This window comes from Sus scrofa, chromosome 8 (assembly GCF_000003025.6).
Source record: "Sus scrofa isolate TJ Tabasco breed Duroc chromosome 8, Sscrofa11.1, whole genome shotgun sequence".
Lineage (NCBI taxonomy): Eukaryota > Metazoa > Chordata > Mammalia > Artiodactyla > Suidae > Sus > Sus scrofa.
In genome coordinates, this window is record NC_010450.4 from 13,903,126 (window position 1) to 13,915,022 (window position 11,897).

Here is an 11,897-nt window from a genome sequence, read left to right on the forward strand (position 1 = left end):
TTTTATCCTGTGCCTCTGTACCCTTTAAATCCTATTCTCTCTATTCAGCCTGTGGATGGTGAAAGAGCGCATGAGCATTATGAAGATTTTAAGGGTCAGGCTTGTGAGTGGCATCCATCAATCCTGCTCAGGAAGATGATGCAAAGGAAGCTGGGAGATATGTTCTTCATCTGTATCCTGGAGGTAGGGGGAACACTGGGTTTTGATGAGCATACAATGTCTCTACTACATCCTGTGGCCAGGATTTCTTCACTCCCAGGGCAAGGCTATTGAACGGGTAAGTTCTGGCCCTACTGGATGCCTATTAATCATGTATTGGCCAAAAAAAAAAAAAAAAAAAAAAGAAAAAGAAAAAAGAAAGAGAAAGGCCATTATTGAATGTAAGCTCTATTTTTCTGGCTTTTCCAATGCTAACATACTTTTGAATTATCATCATCAGAAAAAAAAATCAATTTGCTTTTTGATTATTTTATAACTTGTAAATAACTTTCACATCAATTTTCTTATTCTACATTAACCACTACCTTCTAGAGAGTTAAGATCGATTCCTCTCCCCGTTTTACACATGAGCTAATACTGACCTTCAAGAAGGATCATGGCATGTACCCCACATCTCATAGATGACACTTAGTCTCAAAACATTAGGTATCCTGTAAGGGGTTAAGTGTATCAGGAACTTTCTAGTTACCCGACCAAGATTCCTTCACTCAGTTTCTCTATTAAGAACAATTCTCATTTTAGTCATATTTGCAGCAGATAGCAGTTATATGGCAGAGTTAAGGGCAGAGATATAAACATAGGAGTCCCTTCTAAAAAGAATAGGCAAGAAATGATTCTGCCTTCTTTTTTCTTCTTATATCCATTAAAGAGTACCAGACCTGCAGACCTGCTTCTGGGAAGTAAGGGATGTTGGAATATGAGGCAGATGTCCTGTGCTCCATGGGCCAGGGCTGGGACTGGTGGGCACAGAAAAAAAGCACCCCCCCCCAACCATACAGACCACTTACAAAGGAGACAGAGTTGGGATTGTCAGAGCTCTGGCTGCTGGTCTCTGGCATCTGCTCCTTCCTGCTCTCAGAGCAATGGATTTCAATTTGCTGTTCTCTCCCTTATGGGGAGCTTAAAGCACTCTACAAGCATTTGGTTTATTAATCTTCATAATATCTCTGAACACCCCTGTGAAGTTATCAAAGGGCAAAGGAAAGAGCAGCAATAATTATCCTTACTTCACAGACAGGGGAGATTTTGACAGCAAAATGGTTCAATTAAATTCTCTAATGAGTTGTGGAGAAAGATAGATAAAGGACTTTGATCTCCAGCAAAAATACATCCATTCCTCATCCCCTGGACTCCTATTTTGCTTTTACAACTTTCTGACAAAGGAGTTCTTTAAAACATGGTCTAGGCTTTCTGACAGGTGAGTCAGCAACGACAGATGTTCAGGCTACATTCATTTACATGTATCGGCCTGTATCCCATGTCACTGTCTTTGAGGGGAAGCTTGAGAGCTTTCCATCCCAAAGTAGATGAGGCCAAAATGACCCAACCTCATAGGAAGTTGAAGGTGAAATATAAGCAGATCTAATAGAACTCAATTTCTCCTTGCAGAAATTAATGGTGAATGACATATTTTTTTCAATAGATTGAATTGGTCTCTTTGCAATGCCAAAATTTAAGTCAGCAAAAGGTATAACAACAAAGTCTACTGTATTTACCTAACTCGTGTACTTTCTAGGAGATAGGCACATGCCCCTTAAACTATGCTGGCTGAAGGTGAGCCAGTCTTTAACAACCCTTTACTGAGGGAAATTTGTGGAGGTCTTTCTCTGAAGGAGGAAGAAAGAAGGCCTAGATCAAAAATGTTTCCCCATTCACATTCCTAAACCAGACTCTGAACTACATTTATCAAACACTCTACACCTTCCCCTCTCTTTCCAACCCATTCTTTGTGCCATAAGATAGTATCATTTTTCAGATTTTGTATCAGGCAGAGAAGTTCACCAGACTAAAGGCAACAATTTGAGAGATTACACAATGTGAGACAACAGTATGCAGGAATCTCGCTTGTTGAGTTCCCTCTAAGTCCCTCTAAGTTCCTGCAGGTGAGATTTTTGAAACCTGGCCTCTGTCATCTCTCTAATTTCCTGCCTTTAGGTGTACTAAAACACACATTATTTTCCAAGTATACCATGTGTTTTCTCATTTTATTTTATAAAATGCATTTTTCCCTGGAGTTCCATTGTGGCTCAGTGGTAGTGAACCCGACTAGTATCCATGAGGATGTGGGTTCAATCCCTGGTCTCGCTCAGTGGGTTAAGGATCCAGTGTTGCCATGAGCTGTGGTGTAGGTTGAAAATGAGGCTCCCATCCTGCATTGCTGTGGCTGTGGCTTAGGCTAGCAGCTGTGGCTTTGGCCTGTTCCTTAGCCTGGCAACTTCCATACACCACAGGTTCAGTCTAAAAAGCAAAAAAAACAAGAAAAAAAAGAAAGAAAGAAATGCAGTTTTCCCTTATATATTCTCCTTCATACTTAATTCTCCTCCTGACTCTTATTCATTCTTCAGTTTACATGTCATTTCTTTTTTCCGCCGTAAAGCTGGAATAAATATTCCTTTATTGTGCTCTATGGCCTTTAATATAGGTTGCAAAAGTATTTGTTAAATAGATAGCGAGTTCACTGCTTCAATATTTTGAAAAATTAATATTTTAAATACATCTTAAGAGAGTCATTGAATCAAAGAGAGTCTAAATAAAAAGCAAAGACAATCTTCATCCAACACATATGTAACCAACCAACCCTTTATCCAGGAATCCCATTTCTAGGAAATTTTCTTTTTTTTTTTTTTTTTTTGTCTTTTTTTTGCTATTTCTTTGGGCCACTCCTGCGGCATATGGAGGTTCCCAGGCTAGGGGTCGAATTGGAGCTGTAGCCACCAGCCTACGCCAGAGCCACAGCAACGCAAGATCCGAGCCACGTCTGCAACCTACACCACAGCTCATGGCAATGCCAGATCCTCAGCGCTTCACCCACTGAGCAAGGGCAGGGATCCAACCCGCAACCTCATGGTTCCTAGTCGGATTCGTTAACCACTGCACCACGACGGGAACTCCCTCTAGGAAATTTTCTTAAGAAAATAATCTTAAATTCAGAAAACAAATTTTGCAAGAAGAAATTAATGGTAGTACTATTTATAACCATAAAACTTTTAAACAATGCAAATTTTCAAATATAGAAGTAAGGATGTGTTGTGGGTGAGATTTTAATTGTCTATTAAAATTGTTGTTAGAAGAGTCTACCATGACAATGAGTATGCTCATACTGTAGTGTTAAATGAAGAAACTGGAATATAAATTACTTATAGCACCTAGTAAAAATTTAAATGCTAGAGAAACCCAAATAACCACAAACTTGGAATAAGAAACAATGGGGGAAAAAACTGATACAAAAATGTCTTGAGTAGTAGAACTATGCATAATTTTTCTTTATTTTACATTCTTTAATATGTTTTAAAATACAATAGGCTGACATTAAAAATTAACTTCATTGAAATACAATTACTTTACAAAGAAAACTCGTATATTCACAACTTCCCGAAAATATATAAAAAAGTCCCTACATACTATACACAACAAACTAGCGGTTAACACCTCACTGAATTTTAAAAAGCATAAATTAATAGTTTAAAATTTAATGATTTTATTTTTGTTCCCAGCAAGGCTTGTGTATTTCATGCGCAGCTCAACTGGCAATAGATATAAAAGTAACATACTTCAGGAATATGCCATAATTTGCTTGCAGTGGACATCTTTTTTTTTTTTTCCCCTGCCTGACATATCTCCATGCTGTTTGGAGATGGCATCTTGATTTCCTTCAAGGACCACTTAGGCTGTCTTTGCAGTCTCTGGGCTTTGAGTAGGGATGGGCATAGGACTTGGGTCAGTCAGTCTTTTTATTCCATTCTCAGAAATAGGAACTGAGGTAGAGATGGGAAGAAAGCTTAGAGTTTACAGTTCTTAGAGTTTGACTGAAACTTCCAGGAAAGGGATGCACATTTTCCTAGGAATCAGCAATAGTAAGAGCTGTGAAGACTAGAGCTGCAGGGGCTCTGCCTTTGCCAACATGTGGAGAAAGCCTTTTGGAGAAGGTCTCTGTCAACAGAGAGCAGAGCAGAGAGATGGAGAAATGGATGGCTAGGGTGAGAGTGAGACATACAGAGAGAGAGAGAGAGACATGAGTGATCAAGAGAATTCCGGTTATTGTATTCAAGTTCTTGGATCCATTTGTATCTGAAAATAACTCGAGACACTACATTTTCTGGTTTTGTTTTGGCTATTTTGAGTTATATTTCTATCACGTGCAATCTGAAGAAAGCTGATTCTTCACATTATTCAAATGCTTCACAGATTGGTTCCTCTTCTACCCATAAACATAGCCATCCGCAGAGAGAGCCAAAGAAAAAGGAAAGTGTGAATGTTCCAACTGGGAAAAACATCTAAAGAGCCAGCCCATTCCGTTAAAGTCCTTGTCCCGTGTTGCTGTATCATTGACGTCTCTGATCATATCTGACAGCTTCACAGTCACCAACTTTGCTTACAGGTGCAAATATGTAAAACACTTTAGATTTTGACATTCCTTAAGTAGTACATCTGACTACATTCTTAACTTTGTGCAGAATATTTTCTTTTATTCATAAAATATTTATATTTTATGCTATCAGTAGTTTTCTAAATGTTCTTTTCAAAGAGTGTTTCCTTGTGCATAATTGTATAATTCTAATATTATTTTACTGAACTTGTATTAAAATATTTATTTTATCATCTTTTAAACAGATTCTTATTTTCATGTCTTAGCGCCCCTCCACTCATGGTTCTTTGTTATATTTTATCTTGAAATGTTTACATCAAAAATTATTTTTATTACCTTAAATGGAGACTAAGTGAACAAAAAACCTTTTTTTTATGAAATAACAGTTTTCCATATTTACTACCAGAATTAAATCTGAACTTTCAGAGCTGAAGATCTGAGGATATTTATGCATAAAATTAAGCATGTGATTTTAGGCTTGTAGGTGATGAAAAGTGAATAAACACCCACAATCTCCCAGCAAGTAAGAAGCTGCTAAGAATTTAATCTGTGTTTTTCTTTCAACTGTTTTTTCCATGAGATTATTCAATTAGTTCCTTAAGTAATAAATGACTACTCAGTGAAATGCCAAATGCCAGATAATTTTCCTGCAGAATTTCAACCAAAAAAAAAAAGCTTTCCTCTGGGACAATAGTTGGAAGGTACTATGGATGCAGCACCTGGGGTGAACAAAGGTAATGGAGTTTATAATAATTAATTCACAGCAGCTATTCTCTAGCGATCAAAGATTGAATCATATGCAAGTGTGGTTTTAATTTCCTCTTTTAAATGAAGAACAAGCAAAACTATAAATCACATATACAATTCTGCCATAAATCTCATTTGTTCCATTGCTTGCTGACAGTCTGAAAGAAATATTTTATTCTTTGCATTCCTTGTTCATATCAGGTTCATTATATTTTATTCGTTCCAGTGATAAGTAAGCACAGGACATGCAAACTCTGAAGTCGTTAGCCGTGGTTTCTCTGCTGCCCCTTAAGACTGACAGTGACAGGAAATCAGACATGCAAGCAATATTGTCTTGTCTCTACATATTGTAGTTTACATTCTGAAGGAGACTAGATACACACACCACTACACTTGAGGGGCATCTTACATAAAAATTCTGGGTTGCATGGAAAAAGCAGTCTCCAGTAACCTCCAGTTCGGGAAGACATTTTTTCTTCAATTTTGAAAACCCCAAACTTTTCTCAATTCTTTTCAACAGGTCTTTGAAACTTCTTATACCCAACAAGAGGATTCACTGACAAAAAAGCTAAAACACATGAAAATACCCTAAACTCTAATTTTTTTAAATCTTCTAGAAACCAAGATTTTCTGTAAGGTCTCAGATGCTTCAGATACCAAGAGAGAGTAAGGATTTGAGCCAAATTTGTAAGATGTTTTCTTTTCTCTCCCAGTCCTGTTCTTTCTTTGAAGTTTTGCAGACTTATACATAATTTTCCCTTTGTTTATACTTTCATATATTTGATATATTTTTGTGGATACACAGCTTTTTCTATGGAAATAGCTCTGCTTCATATAATAACCTAATGGCAAATAAAACATGATTTTCCCTTTCTCTCCAAAATAATGGTTTTGCCCCAGAATTAGAAGTACAACTGTTCCAGGAATAATGAAAAATTTATGCAAGATGTTTTTGGCCTTTTATATCTAGACCAGATTAACAGAGAAAAGTATTATAATTTTGATCATAATGCAGTGCAAATTTGTGTTGGTTAATCCAAAATTTGAAAGTAAGATATGACTCATCTTGAACATGTAAAGATATAAATTTTTGTATTATATACTCAAACATCATAGCTCATTATTTTGTAAGCATAGAAACAACTTTCAGAAAAGGAGTCATGGATTGCAACTCTAATCTCAGTATTTTTGCTATGTCGTATTGTGTAAATCATCTGATTTATTAACTTCTTCGGCTTTCCCTCAGGGAAAACAGTATTTTCTCCCCACTTACTCTTAAAGAAAATGTTGAACGCTGTGGACCTTTGCTAAGATAATATAATTTATTTGAAAGAGCACCAAACTGAGAATAGAAGTGCCTAGGTCAAATTATTTAAATTTATCTTCTTACTGGGGATAAATTCCTCAATATATAGTCGCATCTCTGAGTTTCTATTTCCTAAACTATAAAATGAGAAATTTTAAGAAGTGAAAATCTAAATTCCTTCCAAATTAAAATAAACTGTGATAAGAGCTTTGGCTTTCTTTTCTCCTTTAATGAGAAGCAAGCCAAGACAATTTTGAGATGAACAAATGTACATGTAGGGTGAAACATAAAATTGTGTAACATAAAATACTTGTCAAGCAATTTTCTTGGCAACACACACACATACAAATAGCTTGTGTAATCTTCATAATGTTCTTCCTTGTTAGGTAACATTATTATCTGCACTATACAGATGAGGAAACCAAATCACAGATAATCAAACAGAATAGCTTGATCAAAGGCTTACAGCCAATTTAGTGTCAGCATCCAGCTTGAAACACATGGGCAATTTGGCTACATACTTTATGTTTTTAAACTCTGAGCTGTGATGTTAGATTTTCTCACTGAAATGTGGCAGTCCAGGATCTTTATAAACTTAGTAAGTCCTTGTATTGTTCAGAGATATCTAAGACTACCTCTGGCTATGAGCACAACTTCTTTAGTGATATCTTGCCTTCAAAGCATAATCCCAGAAGTCTCTTCTCATATACCTTCTGTACAAAGAAATAGCTTGCTCCTAATGACAGATCCACATGTTGGAGAGTTATCTGTGTGTTTTGGTTTGTTGCAGCTAATTCATTTTAGTCATGGGAAATGGTCTCTCTGATATTTGCTGCAGTCTAATTTCCTGAATAATATGTCCTTTCCTTCCTTGTGTCCTCTTTGAAAGGCTTTCCTGAGGTTTCCTGTGGTATTGTAATTCCCATGGATTTGCAAAGTGGTTTTGTGATGTTAAAGCCTTGAGGCAGAGTAAGAAAATGTTAACCACTTACTTCCCTCATTGGAAGAAGGCAAGATTTAGATGATGATACCAATAATAAAAATAATAAAGAAAGGGAGGATTTTTAAAAATCTGTACACAATACAGAGTTGAAGCATTCATTGACATTTTGTCAAGTTTACTCTAGTAGCAGTATAATGCATTGTAGGGGCCAGTACTTGAGTTAGGAAGACCAAAATGCGGAATAAAGCCGTAACCCGGATGACAAATAGTAGTGAATTGAATGGAAGCAAAAGCTATAGAAATGAAAACGAACAAAAACAACAGGAGTGAATTTGAGGAATATTAAAGAGATAAACTTGCCAGAGCATTGCAATTGGTTATGTTTGAGGAGATGAGGGAAAATAAATTGTCAAAGTGATATCTACCTTTTAAACTCCAGAATTAGAAGAATGGTGGAGCAAATTACTTCACCTCTCTGAGCTTCCGCGTATTCCTATGTGAAGTAGAAATGCATACATGGTGAGCATTTTGGAGCATCCCAAAGAAAGGATACTTAAGCACCCAGACCAGAGGCAGAAGTAGGTAATACTTACTGAGGAGGAAATATTATTATTTAATACATTTAACTTACTGAAAAATAAATGATTAGTCTAGCATGTAAAAACTGTGAGAAGTCTTCATAAAATAGGTGACAATATGAACAAAATGCGCAAGGATGAATGAGCATGGCCAACTTGTTTTCTTTTTTTGAATTGAAACAGCCAGAACCTGAATAGTCAGAAGTAATTTTGTTGTTGTTATTGGCTATGACCACAGCATACAGAAGTTCCTGGGCCAGGGATCGAACCTGCACCACAGTAAGGACCAGAACCACAGCAGGGACAATGCCTTAACCCACTGCATGACAAGGAAACTCTAGAAGTTATTTTAATTTATGTCTCATTCTTGGAAAAATAGACAAATGATGACTAAACATATTTCTCATAAGAAATAAGAATCTGGAAAAATGTCATGTCTTACCCAACACAAGACCATGCTTATATCATCAAAGGAGGCAAGAGGATCTCACACTAGGTATGCTCCTGGAAAGACCTTCAATACCCGCAATTTAACCATCATTGTCTGGATGTGGTGCATCAAGACTACTCTCATTATCCACTCTGTGTTTGCAAGCTGGAATGCAAATGTACCACAAGGTGACAGTAGAAGGTACTTGTTGACAATGGCACAGCCATCTCCAAACAGAGTTCTCTAAACAGCTTTATTGAAAAGCGTTGGCATGCCAACTGCTCACTCACTCAGTTCTATCCCTCGAAAAAGAAGCAAAGTTCTATCATGTAAAATTACTGAGTGGTAAGTTTTTTGTTGCTGTTGTTGTTACAGTAGCTAGTTTTATTCTAATACATTATGCATTTTACTAATTTATTTATCTCCCTCTCTCACCATGCTGTCCCTGTCTTTAGATCTCCATAAGAGTCTGGACCCTTGATGGAAACCCTGAGCAGCTCCAACAAAGCCAGAAATCAGCTACTTCCCCACATTTTTCTACATGAGAAAGATGTACTCCTCTTTGTTTACTATTACTTTGATTTTTCTGTTACTTGAAGACTAGAACACTCCCAGCTGATATACCATTAGTGAAGATAGCTGAAAAAAATTCAGTCTCAAATGTGGAATTCTGTATGACAATTCTTGGTTATGTCAAGCAAAAATGAGCTTATTTTATAATGAATTGAGCAAGAACCAGGTCTCTTTAAACAAAAAGAAAAATTTCAAGAGGATCACTGCTTTTGTAGGAAATACAGCTTTATCATCAAAATGCCTCTCATATTTGTATCTTTTTTTGTATCAAGATAACTTGAAAGTCTAAATTAAAAATAAATTAATAAAAGCTGGCATTGTATGTGACAGTTCATTACAAAAAAATGTTCTGTCATTTCTTTGGGCGTGATAGGAATTTTGCTTACACGGTCTTTCTTTTTTTTGCAACAGCTGAGATATTGGCCAAATAAAATAAAGCATGTGTTTAACATATGCAACACAAACATTTCATGTGGACTTGTATCTTTGACAGGGTTAGATTAAGACTGGGATGGCAATTTAAATGCTTATCAGTGCACATTTAGAAAATTACTTTGAAAAACTAGATTCCAGTATCAGCTTATTGACATGTCTCCGCCTCTTTCTCCTAGGGAAAAACTAGGCAGAGCAAACAGAAAAACAACTTCAGTTAGTTGATAGTTCTCATTTGGATTCAGTTAAATAAAAGTGATATTTTCAGTGCCAGGCAAGTGCAACTGAAAAGATTATGCAGGGTAATCTAAAGATTTCAAAAGACCTTGAACATGTTCTGTATGATTTATCCCTGGGGGAGGTGATCCCTTGCAGCTAAGCAGAAGTTTCAATCAACTAGGACTGTACTTCTTTTTTTTTTTTTTTTTTTTTTGGTCTCTTTGCTATTTCTTTGGGCCGCTCCTGCGGCATATGGAGGTTCCCAGGCTAGGGGTCGAATTGGAGCTGTAGCCACTGGCCTACACCAGAGCCACAGCAACGCTGGATCCGAGCCACGTCTGCGACCTACACCACAGCTCACGGCAACGCCGGATCCTTCACCCACTGAGCAAGGGCAGAGACCGAACCCGCAACCTCATGGTTCCTAGTCGGATTCGTTAACCACTGCGCCACGACGGGAACTCCGGACTGTACTTCTGAATCAAAATATGGTTGTAGAATTATTCTTGTCGAAGACGTATGGTTTATTTGTTGTAGAAAGACGTTACTCATTACTGAACTTATTTGCTAACATTTTATTCCATGAATTAACCAATTCTATCAAGCACCTGCATTAGGAACCTTCTATCTAAATCACAGCCTTACTCTGAGGAGATAGTTTAGGGTTGAAGGACGTATAATAAGTTTGAAGTCAGACATTCCCAAAGTCCAAAGTCCTGTTTGGCTGTTCACTTCTTGTGTGAACTCAGGAAATTTAATTAAAGTTTTTGACACTCCACTCTTCATCTTTCCTTTATCCCCCACATTATAGATTTGGGGTGAGGAGAAGATGAAGCAGTATATAAAAAATGTTTAGCTCAGTTTCTAGATCTGAGGAGACTGCATGGACGTGTGTTCTTTTCTTCTGAGAGAATTAACCTTCACACCATGGGTGACAGAAGAGACGCCTAAAGGAAGTATGGATAGAACATTGTGAGGGTGCAGAGGCAGCTAGGGGCGGGGGCAGGAAGAGGAAGCATGTAAAAGATGTCCTATGAACTGAGCTCTTCAAAAAGGATTTTATCTGAACATGGAAAGAGGCAGGGATATGTCTTCCATTGCCTCTTAGAAAAGAATGTCTTTCTGGAGTTCCCATCATGGCTCAGTGGTTAACGAATCCGACTAGAAACCATGAGGTTGCAGGTTCGGTCCCTGCCCTTGCTCAGTGGGTGAAGGATCTGGCGTGCCATGAGCTGTGGTGTAGGTTGCAGATGCGGCTAGGATCCCACATTGCCGTGGCTCTGGCGTAGGCTGGTGGCTGCAGCTCCAATTAGACCCCTACCCTGGGAACCTCCATATGCCACGAGAGCGGCCCTAGAAAAGGCAAAAAAAACAAAAAAACAAACAAACAAAAAAGAATGTCTCTCTGCTTCTCACCCAGCTACATGATACATCTTTCTCAGTATTAACTGCACATCAGCTTTGTTAATGTACTGGATGATTTGAGTTCTTCGTTATTATCCCCCATTATTTGCTGTCTTGCCCAATTTAACCTCATCCATCTGAAAGCTGGGAGATTGTGTTTAGATTCTTTTTCATTGTTGTTTGGGTTAAGCAGGCTTGAAAGTGTTGAATCCTTAATGACCCATCTTCATTATGTGAGGAAATTATATAATGCAGTGTACCAGCATGGCATTTAACCTTAAATTTTCACTCCATTATTTAGTCGTTAACCTTATGTTTTATATAACCCCTAGCCTTAAGGATGATCAGAAGAGGCTCACTTTGCCATTACTGTGGGATAAATCAAAGTCAACACAACTTCTCAAGTGCCTATTATGGGGGGCCCAGGCACTGTATATATTTGTCTTTGTATCCTCATCCCCACTGTGGTACCTAGCATAAATTAGGCACTCACTGCATATTTTTAATGAATAAACGCTAGGGGCTTTAGGGATATCATCATGAATAAAATGCTGTTGACACTCAAAGATTTTTAAAAATTATTATGAAGGTATCTAAGTCCACTTGGAGTGCTACAACAAAAACATCATTAACTGACTGTCTTATAAACAACAAACATATGGTTCTGGAGACTGAGAAGT

General features: G+C 37.4%; 1 long non-coding RNA gene across 1 annotated transcript in view; it reads left to right on the forward strand.

Moving 5' to 3' along the window:
* The window catches only part of LOC106504597, a 30,877-nt gene extending 21,298 nt beyond the window's left edge, over positions 1-9,579 (forward strand). Inside the window, exon 3 of the long non-coding RNA XR_002346583.1 lies at positions 9,045-9,579. This is a non-coding gene — a long non-coding RNA (uncharacterized LOC106504597). The remainder of the gene's footprint in view (positions 1-9,044) is intronic.